General features: G+C 36.9%; 1 long non-coding RNA gene across 1 annotated transcript; it reads left to right on the forward strand.

The window, feature by feature from the left end:
- Positions 1-13,178: 13,178 nt before the first annotated feature.
- On the forward strand, positions 13,179-17,608 carry LOC116466642 (uncharacterized). The gene is made up of 3 exons (XR_009213045.1): positions 13,179-13,255; positions 13,461-13,926; positions 17,288-17,608. It is a non-coding gene; the product is annotated as an uncharacterized LOC116466642 (long non-coding RNA).
- Positions 17,609-17,857: the final 249 nt, after the last annotated feature.

A 17,857-nucleotide genomic window follows, 5' to 3' on the forward strand; every position in this document is an offset into this window, starting at 1 on the left:
TTATAATGGAGCTTAAAATTTTCTATCACCTAGTGAGTTTGTAACTGTCATAATGTTGTAGTGCAACGCATTTGTTACTCGTGTGTTTGTCGTGATGCTGGTATAAACAAACCTATTGTGTTGCCAGTCATATAAAGGTATAGCACATAAAATTATGTAGCGCATAATAATGATAGTGGTAATAAATGTGTACAGTGTTTTTTAAGGTCTACAGTAGCATACAGTAATGTCCTAGGACTTCACATTCACTCACAACTCACTCATTAACTCATCCAGAGCAACCTCCACTCCTTCAAGCTGCGTTCATGGTAAATGCCCTATCCAGTGTACCGTTTTTTATCCTTCACACCATATTTTTACTATATCTTTTCTATGTTTAGATTTTTTTTTTTTTTTTTTGAGACAGAGCTTTTCTCGTTGCCCAGGCTGGAGTGCAAAATGGCAGAGTGTTGGCTCACTACAGCCTTGCCTCCCTAGTTCAAGTGATTCTCCTGCCTTAGCCTCTCCGGTAGCTGGGATTACATGCATGCGCCACCATGTCTAGCTAATTTTGTATTTTTAGTAGAGGTGGGGTTTCACCATGTTGGTCACAAATACTTCCCATAGTGTTACAATTGTCTAAAGTATTCAGTCAAGTAACATACTCTGTAGGTTTGTAGCCAAGGAGCAATAGGCTATATGCTATATAGCCTACATGTGGAAGAGGCTATACCATTTAGGTTTATGTAAGTACACTCTCATGTTTGTGCAATAATGAAATTGCCTAATGATGTATTTTTAAGAATGCATCCATGTCAAGTGACACATGACCATAATTTTCTAAAGTTTTCCTCTGTATACTTTAGAACTGTATCAGAAAGTATTATACTGTTTGCTTCAATCATCAAACATAATTTAGAAAACACAACAGGAGATGAAAAGCCTATTGTAGTTACCCATATTTTTGCTTGCCATGTTCATTCTTCCTTCTTGATATTCCAAGTTTCCGTCATTTGTTGTTTTCTTTTGGTTTAGAGCTTATTTTAGCCTTTCTTTTAGAGTAGGTCTGCTGTTTCCAAATAATCTTAGTTTTCCTTCATCTGAGAATGTCTTGATTTTTCCTGCATTCCTAAGAGTTTCACTATATATTTTTCTTTCAGCACTTGCAAGTGTTGCGCCAATTCATCCTGACTTCCTGTTCTGATGAGAACTCTGTCATTCTAACAGTTTTCTTTTGTAGATAATGTATCATTTTTCTCAAATTGCTTCCAAGATTTATTATTTAAAAAAAAAATTTTAAGATGATTGATTATAATGTGTTCTGGCATAGATTTTAAAATTTATTTTTAGTTTATCCTGCTTAGGGTTTGCTCAGTTTCTTGAGTCTTTGGAGCTTTGTCTCTTGCTAACTTTGGCAAGTTTTCAGCTGTTATTTCTCTGAGTGCTTATTTATTCTTGCTCTTTCTTCACCTCTCCTTCCAATGAAATCAACATCAGATTTTTTGTGATAGTCCCAGAAGGCCCTGAGAATTTGTTCATTTTGGGTTTAGTCCTTTTTCACTGTTTTGTTCAGATTGGATAATTTTTGTTGTTTTATCTTTACTGATTTTTCTTCTGTGCCTTCAATTCTGATGTTGAGCCCATTCATTGAGCTTTTTATTTTCTGTATTGTATTTTGGAGCTCTAAAATTTGCTTTTAGTTTTAAAATATCTTTGATTTGATTTTTTGTTTATTGCCTAAGAGCTCTATATGTTTTCATTTTTGTCAAGCATATTTGTAATTGTTTGATGAAGCATTTTTATGATGGGCTGTCTTAAAAATCTTTGTTAGGTAATTGTAATATCTTTGTCATCTTGGTGTTGACATCTATGGATTTTCTTTTTCTTAATTCAGTTTAAGCCCTCCTTGGGTTTTGGATGGTGAGTCAATAAATTTTTGAAATTCTGGGCAGTTTTCTTTATTTTATGAGACTGTGAATCTTGTTTAAACCTTCTATTTTAGCTTGCTTTATCTGAAACTACTCTGACAGGGGAAAGAGAAGGCATAGCCTTGCTACTTCCAGGTGGAGATAGGCATCAAGATTCCACAGTCAGTCTCTGTTGATACCTGTGGTAGAGACTTCTCACTGTTGGTGAGTGGGAGTGTAAGTCTGGCTCCCACATGGTGTCCACTGACATTGCAGTGGGGAATGGCCTCATTACTGCTAAGCAATAATGAACATCTTGACTCTTCCTGAGGCCTCCTCTGACACCACCCCAGTGGGGAGGTGGAAAGACACCTCATTATTGCTGGGTGGAGATGAATGTCCAGGCCCTCCACTTGGCATTATATGATACCACCCTGCCAGAGATGTTGGAGTACCTCCTTATAGTCTTGGAAGAGTAAAAGTTTAAGCTCTGTATTTGACCTTTGATAGTATGGGTGCAGTTGGAGCCACATTTTGTTTTTTTTCTGTGGTATTTGGCTATGGGGTGAAGATGGTGTTTAAAATTTTCTGGTTTGTTAGGCTGTGCTTTTCCTGGTCCTTTGGCTAGAGAGAGCACAGTTTTAGAGGGCTTAATTGTTGAGTTCTTCACCACCAAGTCTGGTACATACAAAGCAAAAAGAACAGCCAAGGAACTTACTACTGTCTTATTTTTCAGGTCTCTAGGTTCCAAACAGTCAGTTTGTCTTCATGGAGTAAGTGTTGGTTGGGTAAGGTTCTTTGGCTTTGATTCTGGATGGGCACAGTAGTGTAGTCTTCATATGATGTCTTTGGCTGTAATCAATGTCAGTGGTGTCTGTGAATTCCTTATTGGCTTATGCTGCAGTTGTTTGTGGAGGCTGTGACACAACTATGATGGATATAGGGACTTTCATGGGTCAGTCCTCAGGCCTCAAGTGGAGGGAGAGTATGCAAACACTCATGGTGGCAGTGGTAGACCTCAGACAGCCCTATGAAAAATCTCTTGATAGATATGTACAAGAATTCTTCTATATCTGTTCTGTCCAGTGCAGTAACCACTAGCACATGGGAATGTTAAGATTAAAATCAAAGTGAATTAAAATAAAGTGTGTCCTTTTTCACAGTAGCCACATTTCAAGTGTTCAGTAGCCACACATAGCAAATGGTTACCACATTAGAAAATGAGGTTATAAAATTCTTTCTTCATCATCAAATGTCTATTGGGTAGCCCTGGCTTAGAGTACATATTTAGGAGCAGAGTTACTGGTTTGAAGAATATGAGCTTCATTACCTTTATTAGAAAATGATAAGATGTTTTCCAAAGTAGTTGTATTGATTTATACTTCCATTAGCAGTTGATAAGAATTCTTATTGTTTCACATTTGTGTTAAGAAATTTTGTCATATTGATGGGTAGGAAAACGAAAAGGTACCATTTTCTCATTAACTAAAGAAAGTGGATATCTTTTTATGTGTTTATTGACCATTATAAAAGAGGCTGGTTAAATCTTTCACCCATTTTTCCATTGAGATGTTTATTCTTTTCTTATTAATTCATAGGGGTTTTAAAAGTATATTATACGCTAATCTTTTGTCTCTTAAATGTACTAGAAATGCCTTCTTCACTTTGTAGCTGTCATTTTTCTATAGTGTTTCTTAGTCGGAATAGAACAGACTAAACTGGGATAACAAATGAGTCTCAATTCTTAGTGAAATAATGAAGTCTGATGTTAGTAGCTGTGCCTTATCAAACACATGGCCTTCACAGTTGCTCCGGCAAGGGAAGGAGACCTAGAGAATTGCATAGGTTATTTTTAAGTGCTATGTTTGGAAGTGGCTTATGTCACTACTGTCCAAATCACATCTAGCCCCAATCTAATGCAAAGGAGGTTGGAAAGTGTAGGGAAGTACATGAGTATTTCGGAGGATTCACAGTATCTGCCACATGGTGCCATTTAAGGAATGGACACTCTAATTTTAATGTAATTGAACTTAATTCTCTTTCATTATTTTTTTCTTCTATCTTTTTAAAAAAGTCCTTCCCTACTTCTAAGTCAATTTCAGAATAAAATGGAGGATTCCTTGAATGGAATTGTGAAACTATTTTTCCTACATTGCCTCTAAACCTGCTACCCTTTTGCTGTTCAAACTTAGGTCTTTAATTCATATGAAATTGTCTTGTTTTAGTTAGGGGTTCAATTGTATTGTTTTAGCACCATTTATAGAAAAACTCATGTTTCCCACTAATCTGTGAATCAAACATCCATACATTTCTAAATATGTTTCTGGATTCCAGATACTGTTCCACCACTCTATTCATCTATTCCTGGGCTCATACCACCATATCTTAAATATTAAATTTTTATGAAAACTCTTGATGTCTGGTAAGGCAAGTATCTTACCATGTACTTCCTATTATGAGCTGTCTTGGCTATTATTAGTCTTTGCCCTGCTATTTGAATCACATAATCTTTTTGTCAAACTTCAAAGTAAAGCCAATTGGTATTGAATATATAGATCAGTTTGGGAAGAATTGTTATCTTTACAATATTGAGTCTTCCTATCAATGAACGAAGATAAATCTGTATATTTATTTAGCACTTATTTAATATATTTTAATAAAGTTTCAAAGGTTTGTGTTGTTAAAGTCTTGTGTATCTTTTTTTTATTATTATTATACTTTTGGTTTTAGGGTACATGTGCACAATGTGCAGGTTTGTTACATATGTATCCATGTGCCATGTTGATTTCCTGCACCCATTAACTCGTCTTTAGTTAAATTGATTTGTTGGTACTATTTAAAATGTTATTTTAAAAAACTTACATATTTATACTGCTTATCATATGGAAATTCAGTTGGTTTTTCAGTATATTGTATGGTCTTTTCTTTATAATTTTTAGATTTTTTTTCCTGACTTCCACTCAATAACAAGGTATAGACACCTAATTTTATGTTTTACTCCTAGTAGGTGCAGTTTTATTTCTAGTTTGTCTGCTGAGGGTGTAAATTTTTTAGCCCCAGGTGTATGTGTAGAATCTCCTGTTAGGTTTACTACCCTGAAATATTTTTGTCTTTTCTTCGTTCCTCATGAGGCCATGAAAAATGAAGCCCAAACTCATTTGGGCTCAAAAGATGCCCTCAGGGTAAAAGTGAGCTTTGATCCTTGTTTACCATGTTGGGCTCTTGTTCTTCCTTAATTCCTCTGGACAATCCTTGTCTTCTTGCCAGTTTATCAGTGCATTAAAATAGATGTTTATTTTTATTTGTATTTGGTTTTAGTATATATATACACACACATATGTACATATATATACACACACACAGATACAATTTCAGCTTCTGGCAGCATAGTAGGTTATATAAACTAATTGACTGATATACATATATATGTTTGTGTGTATAGGTATGTGTGTATATATATGTGTGTGTACATATATATGCACACACATATATACACATATATGCATATACACACATACATACATACATATATATACACACACACAGTTTTAAACCTCTTCAAAACCCAATATTCCTAATAATTCCAAAAAATATCTCTATAATTATTTTTAAAGGCTGAATTTAAATGACCTGTTTCCATTAAATTACAAATCTCAGCAGCGATATTATTGTAATTCAACCTTCCTTACTGATTAATTTTTTTCCAGCTCCATGTTTCTTTCTTATTTGGCTATTAAGTCAATAAAGTACTTTAAGACTTACCGTCAACAAAGTTGGCTTATCCTTCTTGTTAGACGGATTGACATTTTAAAACAATCTACCCAGTCTCCTAACACTGTGGCCTTTATATTGCACATTCTGTGACAGTGAGAGTTAATGCTAACCTTGCTAGATCTTGCAAAATCAAGTTGTCTCTGATAAAAACTTTCCTCCCATTTCTGCCAATTAATCAACAAGTGGCTTTTGCGTTTCTACCAAAAATCTGTTACTGTGATAATGGCAAACTTGTTCTGCTAGCCAAGGCGTGTTAAGCCAGATTTTCCCAACGGTAAGAATCTGACTAAACTGATTTTGTATGATTACCCTAATCCTGCCCTTTCTTTCACAGATTCCCTATAGGAATTTCTCAGGGAGACCAAAAGGTATAGTTAATTGCTTTTGGAATCTTTTCTTCTGTGGATGGTAAAGCAACACACAGAACATTGAGATAAAAATTTAAGCCCATAAGCAAGTTGTGACAATTGAGTTCAGGAAAATTCAAAATTAGCAGTTCACTTGGTGTTTTATCATTATAATAAATATGAAAATACTTAAAGCAATGTACCAATTTATAAACTCCTTCTATATTGATACAAAGAACATTGGCCCACAAAATATCATCTGTGCTATATAATTTCACCATTAAAGAGCTGTCCTAAATATTTTTCTATAATTACAAAAAATACCACAAATATCTTTCATAAAATTAATATTTACCCAAATTGCTACAACACTTCTCTTTTGAGTGGTTGATAAAGTTAATTGATATGTTTTTCTCTCATCACTGAAAAATATTTATGTTTCTACACAATCCTTGTTTGCTGTTGAAAAAAATTGAAATAGAGATGAGGAGATAGAAAAAACTCATTTAAATACTCAGAAATAATTACTGAACACTTTCAAAAATATTTTATTATAAAATAATTTCATAGTTATAGGAAGGCTAGAAGAATAATACAGAGAACTCCCATATTCCCCTCAGTGATTCCATATGTGTATATTCAATATTCTACCTGTATATCTATTTATTATTTTTACTTATGTATGTCATCATTTTTATGTATTTATTTTATTATTTTATATATATACGTACATACATGTATACATACATATCATATATATTTATGTACACATAAATGATTCAGAAAAATACTTGTAAACATACACACACACACATACATATTTTTTTCTAAATCATTTGAGTGACAGTTGCATCTATCATAATCCTTCACTCTGAAGTGCTTCAGGGTGTATCTCCTAACAACAAAGTCATTCCATTACATAACCACAATCCAATTATCAAATTTGAGAAATTAAGCATTGATATAATACTCTCATTTAAAATACAGCCGATATTGAAATTTTATCAATTGTTTCAATAATGTTCTTTATAATAATTTTCCATGATCCTGAGTTCAATCACCAATCATGTATAAAAGGTAGCCATCATGTCTTGTAGGGTTTTTTTAATCCTCAGCCTTTCTTTATCTTTCATGACATTGACATTTTTGTGGAGAACAGACCAGTTGATTTCTAGAAAGCCTTTCAATTGGTTTGATATTTCTTAATTTTAAAAAGGCTTTAAAAAGGTTATATGAACTCACTTTCAGCCCTGCCTTCCTATTCTCTTGAGATCCTAATTTATTCTGACTTTTGGTCAATATCATTCTTCCAGGATTGCTCTTATTTAGGTCACTAGTGACCTTCATGTTACAAAGTTCAGTGGTCAATTCTCAGTCTTTCATTCAACCACTTAGCAGAATTTGATAGAGTTTATCTCTTCTGCTTACTCGAGAGTACCATACTGTATATGCATTCCTCGTTCTACCACACCAATTAGTTACAAAATCATGGAGATTCTATCTACTGTGAACCTCTATCCATTCTCTCTCATCTGTTGCTACTATTACTTCCTGATATGGTTTGTGTGTGTCCCCACCCAAATCTCATCTTGAATTGTAACTCCTACAATTCCCACCAGTGGGAGGTATTTGGCTGGCTCCTCTAGTGACAGGTGATTGAATTATGGGGGCAGGTCTTTCCTGAGCTGTTTTCATGACAGTGAATGGACCTCACAAGGACTGATGGTTTTAGAAACGGGAATTTCCCTACACAAGCTCTCTTTTGCCTGCTGCCATCCATGTGAGATGTGACTTGCTCCTCCTTACCTTGCACCATGATTGTGAGGCCTCCCCAGCCATGTGGAACTGTAAGTCCGTTAAACTTCTTTCTTTTGTAAATTGCCCAGTCTTGGGTATGTCTTTATCAGCAGTGTAAACAATGGACTAATACAGTAAATTGGTATGAGTAGAGTGAGGCATTGCTGAAAAGATGCCCGAAAATGTAAAAGTGACTTTGGAACTTCATAACAGGAAGAGGTTGGAACAGTTTGGAGGGCTCAGAAGAAGACAAGAAAATGTGGGAAAGTTCGGAACTTCCTAGAGACTTGTTGAATGGGTTTGATAAAAATGCTGATAGTAATATGAACAATAAGGTCCAGGCTAAGGTGTTCTCAGATGGACATGAGAAATTTGTTGGGAACTGGAGCAAAGGTGACTCTTGCTATGTTTTAGCAAAGGAACTGGTGGCATTTTGCCCCTGCCCTAGAGATTTGTGGAAATTGAAACTTGAGAGAGATGATTTAGGGTATCTGGCAGAAGAAATTTCTAAGCAGCATAGCATTCAAAATGTGACTTGGGTGCTGTTAAAGGCATTCAGTTTTATAAGGGAAGCAGAGCATAGGAGTTTGGAAAATTTGCAGCCTGACAATGTGATAGAAAAGAAAATCCCATTTTCTGAGGAGAAATTCAAGGGCTGCAGAAATGTGCATGAGTAACAAGGAGCTAAATGCTAATCCCCAAGACAATGGGGAAAATGGCTCCAGGGCACATCACAGGTCTTCCTGGCAGCCCCTCCCATCACAGGCCCAGAAGCCTAAGAAAAGGACATGGTTTTGTGGGCCAGGCCCAGGGCTCCTCTGTTCTGTGCAGTCTAGAGACTTGGTGTCCTGTGTCCCAGCAACTTCAGCCATGGCTGAAAGGGGACAAGGTACAGTTTGATCTGTGGCTTCAGAAGGTGCAAGCCCAAAGCCTTGGCATCTTCCAAGTGATGTTGAGCCTACAGGTACACAGAAGTCAAGAATCAAGGTTTGGGAGCGTCTGCCTAGATTTCAGAGGATGTATGGAAATGCCTGGGTGCCCAGGCAGAAGTTTGCTGCAGGGGTGAAGCTGTCATGGAGAACCTCTGTGGAAGGGAAATGTGGGGTTGGAGACCCCACACAGAGTCCATACTGGGGCACCGTGTAGTGGAACTGTGAGAAGAGGGCAGTGTCCTCCAGAACCCAGAATGTTAGATCCACCGACAGCTTGCTCCATGTGTCTGAAAAATCCACAGGCACTCAACACCAGCCTGTGAAAGCAGCCAGGAGGGAAGCTGTACCCTGCAAAGCCACAGAGGCAGAGCTGACCAAGACCATGGGAACCCACCTCTTACATCAGTGTGACCCAGATGCAAGACATGGATTCAAAGGAGATCATTTTGGAGCTTTAAGGTTTGACTACCCTGCTGGATTTCGGACTTGCATGAGTCCCATAGCCCCTTAATTTTGGCCAATTTTTCCTGTTTGGAACAGCTGTATTTGCCCAATGCCTGTACCCCCGTTGTATCTAGGATGTAACTCACTTGCTTTTGATTTTACAGGCTCATAGGCAAAAGGGACTTGCCTTGTCTCAGATGAGATGTTGGACTGTGGATTTTTGAGTTAATGCTGAAATGAGTCAAGACTTTGGGGGACTGTTGGGAAAACATGATTGGTTTTGAAATGTGAAGACATGAGATTTCAGAGGGGTCAGGAGACAAATGATGTGGTTTAGCTTTGTCCTCACCCATATCTCATCTTGAATTGTAACTCCCACAATTCCCACATGTCTTGGGAGGAACCCAGTGGGAGGTGATTTAATTATGGGGGTGGGTCTTTCCTTAGCTGTTCCTGTGATAGTGAGTCTCACAAAATCTGTTGGTTTTAAAAACTGGAGTTTCCCTGCACAAACTCTCTCTTTGCCTGCTGCCACCCATTTGAGACGTGACTTGCTCCTCCTTGCCTTCTGCCATGATTGTGAGACCTCCCCAGCCATGTGGAACTGTAAGTCCATTAAACCTTTCTTTTGTAAATTGCCCAGTCTCAGGTATGTCTTTATTAGCAGCCTGAAAATGGACTAATACACCTCCCTAGTTTTAGATGTCAGTGAATCCCTTTTATATTTTTACTGTCTAGCCTTCATGTCTCTAGGAGTCAGTTTTTCCTTTGTAATTCAGCTTACCGTCCTCTGTTGAAGTTACCTTTCTGAAACTTGATTGCAAGCAATATAATGAAGTTGTTAGGAGAGTGGGTTCTGGCATAGAAAGACTTGAGTTGGAATCTTGGCTCTCTAGACCAAAAGACCCTGAGTGGGAATGATGATCTACATCTAGGGTTGGCAAATCTGGCTTGGTGCCTGTTTGTGTAATAAACGCTGTTAGAATGTAACCACACCCATTTATTTGCGTCTTATACATGACTGCTTCCTCCTACAACTGCAGAATTAAGTACTGTCGTCTATCACTTAATGGGGAATACCTTCCAAGAAATGCATTGTTAGGCAATTTCATTATTGTTTGAACATCATAGAGTGTACTTATATAAACTTAGATGGGATAGCCTACTACACACCTAGGCTGGTTGGTATCACTTATTGCTCCTAGGCTACAAACCTGTACAACATGTTACTATCCTGAATACTTTAGGCAATTGTAACACAATGGGAAGTATTTGTGTATCTCAACATAGGAAAGGTACAGTAGAATTATGGTATAAAGATAACAAATGGTATATTTATATAGAGCACTTACCATGAATGGAGCTTGCAGGACTGGAAGTTGTCACTAAGGAATAGAAATTTTCCAGGTGATAAGAATTTTTCAGCTCCATTATAATATCTGAGACCACCATTGTGGTCTGTCATTGACCTAAATGTCATTATGTGGTGCATGGCTATAGTTGTAACAGGGATGATAGGACCCACAAAGCCTAAAGTATTTGCTATCTGGTTCTTACAAAAGAAGTTTGCAAATCCCTGACCTTTATCACAGAAGTGCCAGAAGGATTAAATATAATAATACATGAAAAGAAAATACCAATGTACCTGACATTGTAAATGCTTAGTAATTGTGAGTGATTATCATTATCATTATGATTTTAGACTCTCGACTCACTGACCTCTGTGTTGTCAATTCACCCAATTAATCAGTGCTCTTCATTCCTGTTATTCATCATAAAGACTCATGCTCATGGCGTAGTGCAAATATGGAGTTAGCATTTCATTTTTACCTATTTTGTCTTCTACCGTAACCCCACTTGTCTTCTAGATAGTTCTTCCTTAATGTCCGTTCCTCAAATATCATAGGCCCTGTGATGGTTAATACTGAGTGTCAACTCGATTGGATTGAAGGATACAAAATATTAATCCTGGGTGTGTCTGTGTGGGTGTCACCAAAAGAGATTAACATTTGAGTCAGTGGGCTGGGGAAGGCAGATCCACCTTTAATCTGGTGGGCACAATTTAATCAGCTTCCAGTGAATTTAAAGCAGGCAGAAAAACATGAAGATGAGAGACTGGCCTAGCCTCCCAGTCTATATCTTTCTCCCATGCTGGATGCTTCCTGCCCTAAACATCAGACTCCAAGTTCTACAGTTTTGGAACTCAGACTGGCCCTCCTTGCTCCTCAGCTTGCAGACAGCCTGTTGTGGGACCTTGTGATTGTGTAAGTTAATACTTAATAAACTCCCCTTTTTATATATATCTATATATAGATATACATATATCTATATATAGATCGTAGTTCTGTCCCTCTAGAGAACCCTAACACAGGCCCCAAATTCTTTTTTAAAAACTTTTTCAGTCTTGTATTTGATATATAATAGATGTGCATTCTTTTATCTTCTCTGTCAAATGTGCTTTTCCTCCTCAATTCAAGTTTCTATGAAATGCAGTACTATTGATGCAGTCTTGAAATGAAGCTTAAAGATGTAGAGAACATTGTAACTCACAAAACATTAGAAGTGTGGGCTTTTTAAGCCAAAAGAGAATCATAAAGTTCAGTTGTCTTGTTTCTTATAAGTCAGGAAATTTCTTTCCTTCATTCAGTGCATCAGTTTTTAGTGAAATTGTATTTATTATTCTTTTTGTTTATTTATTCTTCTTTTTAAGTGTTTATTTCTCACATCCATTTATTCCCATTTCTACTGAACATTTTCATGCAAACATTCATTCCTTTATCCACTGATTCCATCATTCATTCATTCCACTGATATTTATCAAGCATCATTAAATGGTATGTATTGAGCAAGACACTGAGGATATGGCAGTAAATAAGATCCAGCACCTGCCCTGCAAAGTTATGATAAATATTTATGGAAATCTATGTTCATTAGTAATAATGAAAACTAAATTCTGACCTCAGTAGTCAGGCTTATTGCTTATTCACTTTTTCTCCTCTCTGGCTCTAGAATTAAGCTTTTTGGGGTTGCAAATGCTTTGTGTTAGGATATATTCATTTGTCTCTATTTATATGTGTGTATGGGGAAACATCTCTTCTACTTGTATCATGATCTTCTCATAGTTCATTTCAAAAATTGGCACTGGTGGTTTGGTTTTAATCTGGTGATTTTCAAAAAGCACCTTGCAAATTTCCCGGCATTCTATACAGTTTCTTTGACTAACACTTCAGGATAGAAAAGGAATGGGAGCAAGAAGGTGGGCTCCTTCCTTCAACTAGAACAATGTCATATTTATCATGATACATTAATCACAGGACCTTCAAGGACAGGGTTCTGAGGTTTTGAAAAAAGTTTAAAAAAATTAATATCCTATTTATAATAAAAATTCACATTTAATTTTGAATTTCTTCAGGTAATTATAGTTCAATATGAAAAATAATAAAGATCTTTTATGAATATTTACCATGTGATTTTTAATTCTCCCAACAACAAGAGGTACCATAATTTTGCCTGCCTATTCAGGTGAATAAGTTTGGGGTCAGAGGGGTTTGAAGTGACTTTTCCTGTATCCCCTAGCTTGTAGGGCAGAGCCAAGAATCAAAGTCTGACGTATTTGACTCAATGATTTGCCTTTAACCACTCTACTCTTCTGCTTTATGTAATTTGTAAACTGCTCTCTTCCTTTCACCACCCTGCATTATTTCACTCTTTCTTTTGATTTGTTTCCAAGTCACATGTGTAATAGTCCCTTGCTTTTTGTTTACCTTTTTTTGTCGGTTTGGTTTCTGTTTTCTTAACAAAACACATTTGCATGCCTCTGATTCCTTCTCCCACCAATGTGTCCCCCACACTTATCAAATTAATCTACCCCAATACCATTCTCTTCATTTCTTTGTCTTATTTAAAATCTTCTAATTATCCCTATTTCCTACAGTGATATTTCCCAAAACATGTTCTCCAAGATGTTAATATTCTATTTAAATGAAAGCAAAAGGAAGAAAGAAAAAGGAAGAAAAGAAGAAGGAAGAAAAAGAAGGGAGGGAGAAAAAAGGAAAGAAAAAGAAAAGACAAACTCGTAAGTTTGGAAAGTACTTTCATTACAGAAAGATTTATCTGACTACTATGTTAATATCCATATGACACTAATAAAGAAATCATCTATTGGAGATAAATATAGAATAGTTTCAAAACTTGCTTTCTCTAAATCAGAGTTTCTGGGTTTAAGTGATCTTTCCCAATGTTCTTTGTTCTTTTTCAAATGACTTCGTCTCTGATTTTAGTTCCCTGATCTGCAAAACAAGATAATGATTATGACCTCTGAAATGGCCTGCAACTATCCTCTCATACTGTGTTCACACACTTGGTAGTCTCTTCCCCTATGAGACAGGACTGACTTGTGTAGCCCATAGGATGTTGCAGAGTTGTATTCAAAGCTGAGTCATGAAAGACACTGTATCTCCTCCTTGCTCTCTCCTGGATAACTTGTTCTGGAGGAAGCCTACTGCCATGTCATGAGGATCCTCAAAGAGCCCATTAGAATGCCTATGTAGAGAAAAAGCCTTCAACCAATAACCAGCACCAACATGGCAGCCATGTGAGCAAGCCAACTGGGAAGTGCACCCTGAGGACATAATCAAGCTCTCAGAGGACTTCAGCTAAGGCTGATGACTTGACTGCAACTAACTGAGAGACGTTGAGCCTGAACTCCCAGTCAAGATGCTACCAAACTCTTGGCCCATAGAAAAGGTGAGAGAATAAATGTTCATAGTTGTTTTAAGCTGGTTTTTAGGGTAATTTGTTACACAACAATAAATAACAAATACAATGATAATGATGTTGGTGATGAGAGTATCTACCTACCAAAAACAACAAGTGATAACGCAAGTAATAAACTTAGCCATGGTTTAGAGCAAGAATAAGCATTAAACCAAAGTTCAACATTAATAATAGAGGTAAAAGTCATATGAAGCATATCTTAAATACATGATTTCCTCTTTTTATGGAGCAGTAAGGAAATTGTGCTTTCTGAAATACACTTTGAAGAAAACGTCTCTAGAGTCTAAATATTCTAGGTGTTTATATGAGGCATCCCTATCTGGGTCTCACCCATTTCCCCAAATTGCTCTCTAACTCTGCAAAAATAGACCTTGCATTTTGCACATTCTACCTCTAAACTTATTACCCCATTCAGCATCATAAGTCTTCCTCTTCATGTTCCCTTGCTTCCTATAACACGTGTTTTAAATCCCACCCTCGTGAAATTCCACATATAGATGATTTCTGTAGGGCCAAGATGATGTGTGAGGTTCTCAAAGGTGGAATCAAGCATTAATTATTCAAATCACCTTGGTTTGAATAATCAGACGGTATTACACAATGGTCAAGAAGTAGAGAAGTGCAGGAATATACCTCATATAGCCAGCCAACAACAACAACAAACTTTTAAACTAAAAACAGTGCAAAACCAGCCACCACAAACCTTAGATAGTAAATACTGCAAATAATGAAAAATTGGCAGTGTAAATAAGTCATATGTATATACGAAGAGGGAGTTAAATAAATACAATAAAAGAAAAAAATATGGACTGTTTGGTAGTCGGAAAAAAAATCCAAGACACCAAGTGTTAAGCCTCCTGCCAGTTTCTTCTTTTTCGTGATCTGAAATCTACTTGGTATTTTAGTTTCCTTTCCTCAGAAAAGAAACAAAAAAGAGAAGAACTTGAATATTAAACACCATTAAATTCCATTAAGAAATTATTTTGAGAAAATACTTTTTGGAAAAAAGAAGTTTTTTATTTTTTATTTTTTTTCTGAATCAACCAGATATCTTTTCTCTTATGGCTGAAGTTTTGTGAAAAACACATCCAGAATCAATTAACTAAAGAGTTGTTAAATTTGTTATTTTGCATACTTGAGTAATGAAAAAGCCTAAAATGTTACATAGTTGGAGGTAGATAACAATATTTATTTCCAGTGTAATAATTTGGTATCAAAGAGATAGCCGACTCTTTCATGTTTATCCACATTAAAGTTGTAGCCAGTCTGTAGTGTAAGAAAAAGGTAAGAGAGAAAGTCCTGGAAAGAGTGAGCTGACTGTTGAAAATGGTTTTCTCATAAGGGCAATAATGGTAACCATGAAAAAACTTTCTTTCTTTTTTTTTTTCTGAGATAGAGTCTCACTGTGTCACCCAGGCTGGAGTGCAGTGGCAAAGTCTCGGCTCATTGCAATCTCCGCCTCCTGGGTTCACGCCATTCTCCTGCCTCAGCTTCCCAAGTAGCTGGGACTATAGGTGCCTGCCACCATGCCCGGCTAATTTTCTGTATTTTTAGTAGAGACAGGGTTTCACCGTGTTAGCCAGGATGGTCTCGATCTCCTGACCTCGTGACCCATCCGCCTCAGCCTCCAAAAGTGCTGGGATTACAGGCGTGAGCCACCGTGCCCGGCAAAACTTTCAAATGGTATTAATTTGGGACTATTTGTTGAAAATGGTGGAGCCATAATTTGGAAAGGCCAGAACTCACCTCCCACACAAACTCCTTATACTGGAGTGAGTGAGCAAATAATCACTGAGATTTTAAGGTTGCTCCTTATAGCAGCTAACATTTCTTACCCTGACAGAAACTGAGGCCCAGAAAGGTAACTGCATGCCAATGGATCTTTAGTGAAGAAAAGGATCTGGAGACTTCACCATTTTCTTCCCCTTATTTTTGGAAACCAATTTGTAAAAGGTCTCTGTTTGCAAGTCATCACTTGTTCCTTCTCATAGCTTACCTCAGATGAATGTAAAAACTTCATTAAATGACCATGACATGAAACCAAGTCAGTATATCATAAAATTACAGTGGCAACTATTCAAAAACATTTAGAGCAGCTTCATAATATAGCACATCTATTTACCTAAATGAAATCACATTGCTTTAACTTTCTACTTTTACCAAGTAATAGGTGAGGTCAACCTGACATGATACAAAGGGTTTCACAGTCTCACCAGTAAGAATTCATGTACTTCAGACAATCTCGTCTCTCCTCCCCCACACAATTTGTTCTGCTTGAAATTTAATTTTATGGGAATTTCTTACTTTAACAATCTTACAGTGTAGGGCATAGTGTCTTTAAACACAGTCCTAAATAGAAACCTTAATAAATCACCGTGTTTTGGACAAGAGCCATGTCTACAGTATAAATTGGAATGGAAGATAAATGATTCTGCAGAGAGACATTCACCTAAATAGGTTTATCCTCAGTAAAAATGACAATTCCCTACCTGGTTTATAGGAATATAATGGAATCTCCAGGGAAGTTGGAAAGTCGAGATGTCAGTAAAGTGAAATCAAGTACTTTCTATGCAATAGCCATGCCTGGGCTAATTCTCACCAAGCGTCAAGGATACCAATAGCAAAAGACTAAGCAATGGAGACGTTTATAGCCACGTTTTCTTCAGGTGAGGCTGAGATGAGGATAGAAACAGAAATTTGTATCTGGGGAGGGAAAAGTCAAGAGCAAAAGACAAACAAAAGACTAGAGCAAGGCCATGCTGTCCCATTTAGAGGGCAAGGGGAGGTGCAGACTCAGCCCAAAAGGGTAACCATGTCAGAGGAGAGAAGAGGTGTCTAGGAGAACAGAGGAAGGAGAACATGGGATGTAAAAGTTTTTAAACCTGGACTTAAAGTGCACTCTTGGGAAGTCACCTTTTCTCTCTAAGCCTATGTCTTTATTTGTATTGTGGTAATACAGAATTACATCTGATGGGAGTTTATCTTAGGCAAATTCAAATATAAGCACTCTGTTAGAGGAAAAGAAGTAATTTAATTAGTGCAAGAGTTCTGCTAGCCATAAATGGCAATAGCATGTGTGCCAAAGGTCTGGACTATTATTCCTGCATCACATGTGCTTCTCACAGTGTGTGCTAGACTGTAAGCCTGCTGAGGCCAAGAATATAGTCTCTCTGTTTCACGAGTGTATATACAACACCAATGATAATGCCTGATATTAAAGAGAGGTCATAAATATTTATGAAAAGAGGTAAGAAAGAGGAACGGGAGGGGAAAAAATGAAGAAATAGCATGCATCTTGCTATACTGAACATGTCTCTATTTTCTTGAACAGCATGAGCCCCAGGAGAAGCCATCCACTTTACCAGGCATGAGTGGAAGAAACAGCAACGAATCCTAATACTTGCAGGAAAACTGAGTGTGTTGGAGTTTTTGAGAGGAAAAATTCTCACGGGTAATTTTGACTATATACAACTTTCTCTTTATGTACTTTAGAACCCCACTGCCAAGTAAGATGCAATTCTACTGTAATAATAATTGTAACAATATCTGCATAACCTAACTCACTAGGCTCATATAAGAACCCACTAAGATTAAAAATCTAGAATGGCACTCTGCATAATAGTGTTGTAACATGCAAATGTCAGGTGTAAATGATTTGTATAATTATCTGAACCCACCTACTAGCATACTCTCTTCTACTGAATTTTGTTAAAAAACACAATGACTGTATAGTTTCTTCAGTTACCTGACAAAAGGAATGTCTGTGGTTGAACTACTGGAGATGCTGATACCCGAAGGTTAGGAAAACTAGCAAAGGGAGGAAATATCTGCTACTCATTCCATCAACTAGATAGCCTTATAGCACTATTGACATCCTCATCTGGGCTCTGTGGGTTTTATC

This window comes from Hylobates moloch, unplaced genomic scaffold (genome assembly GCF_009828535.3).
Source record: "Hylobates moloch isolate HMO894 unplaced genomic scaffold, HMol_V3 SCAFFOLD_4, whole genome shotgun sequence".
Lineage (NCBI taxonomy): Eukaryota > Metazoa > Chordata > Mammalia > Primates > Hylobatidae > Hylobates > Hylobates moloch.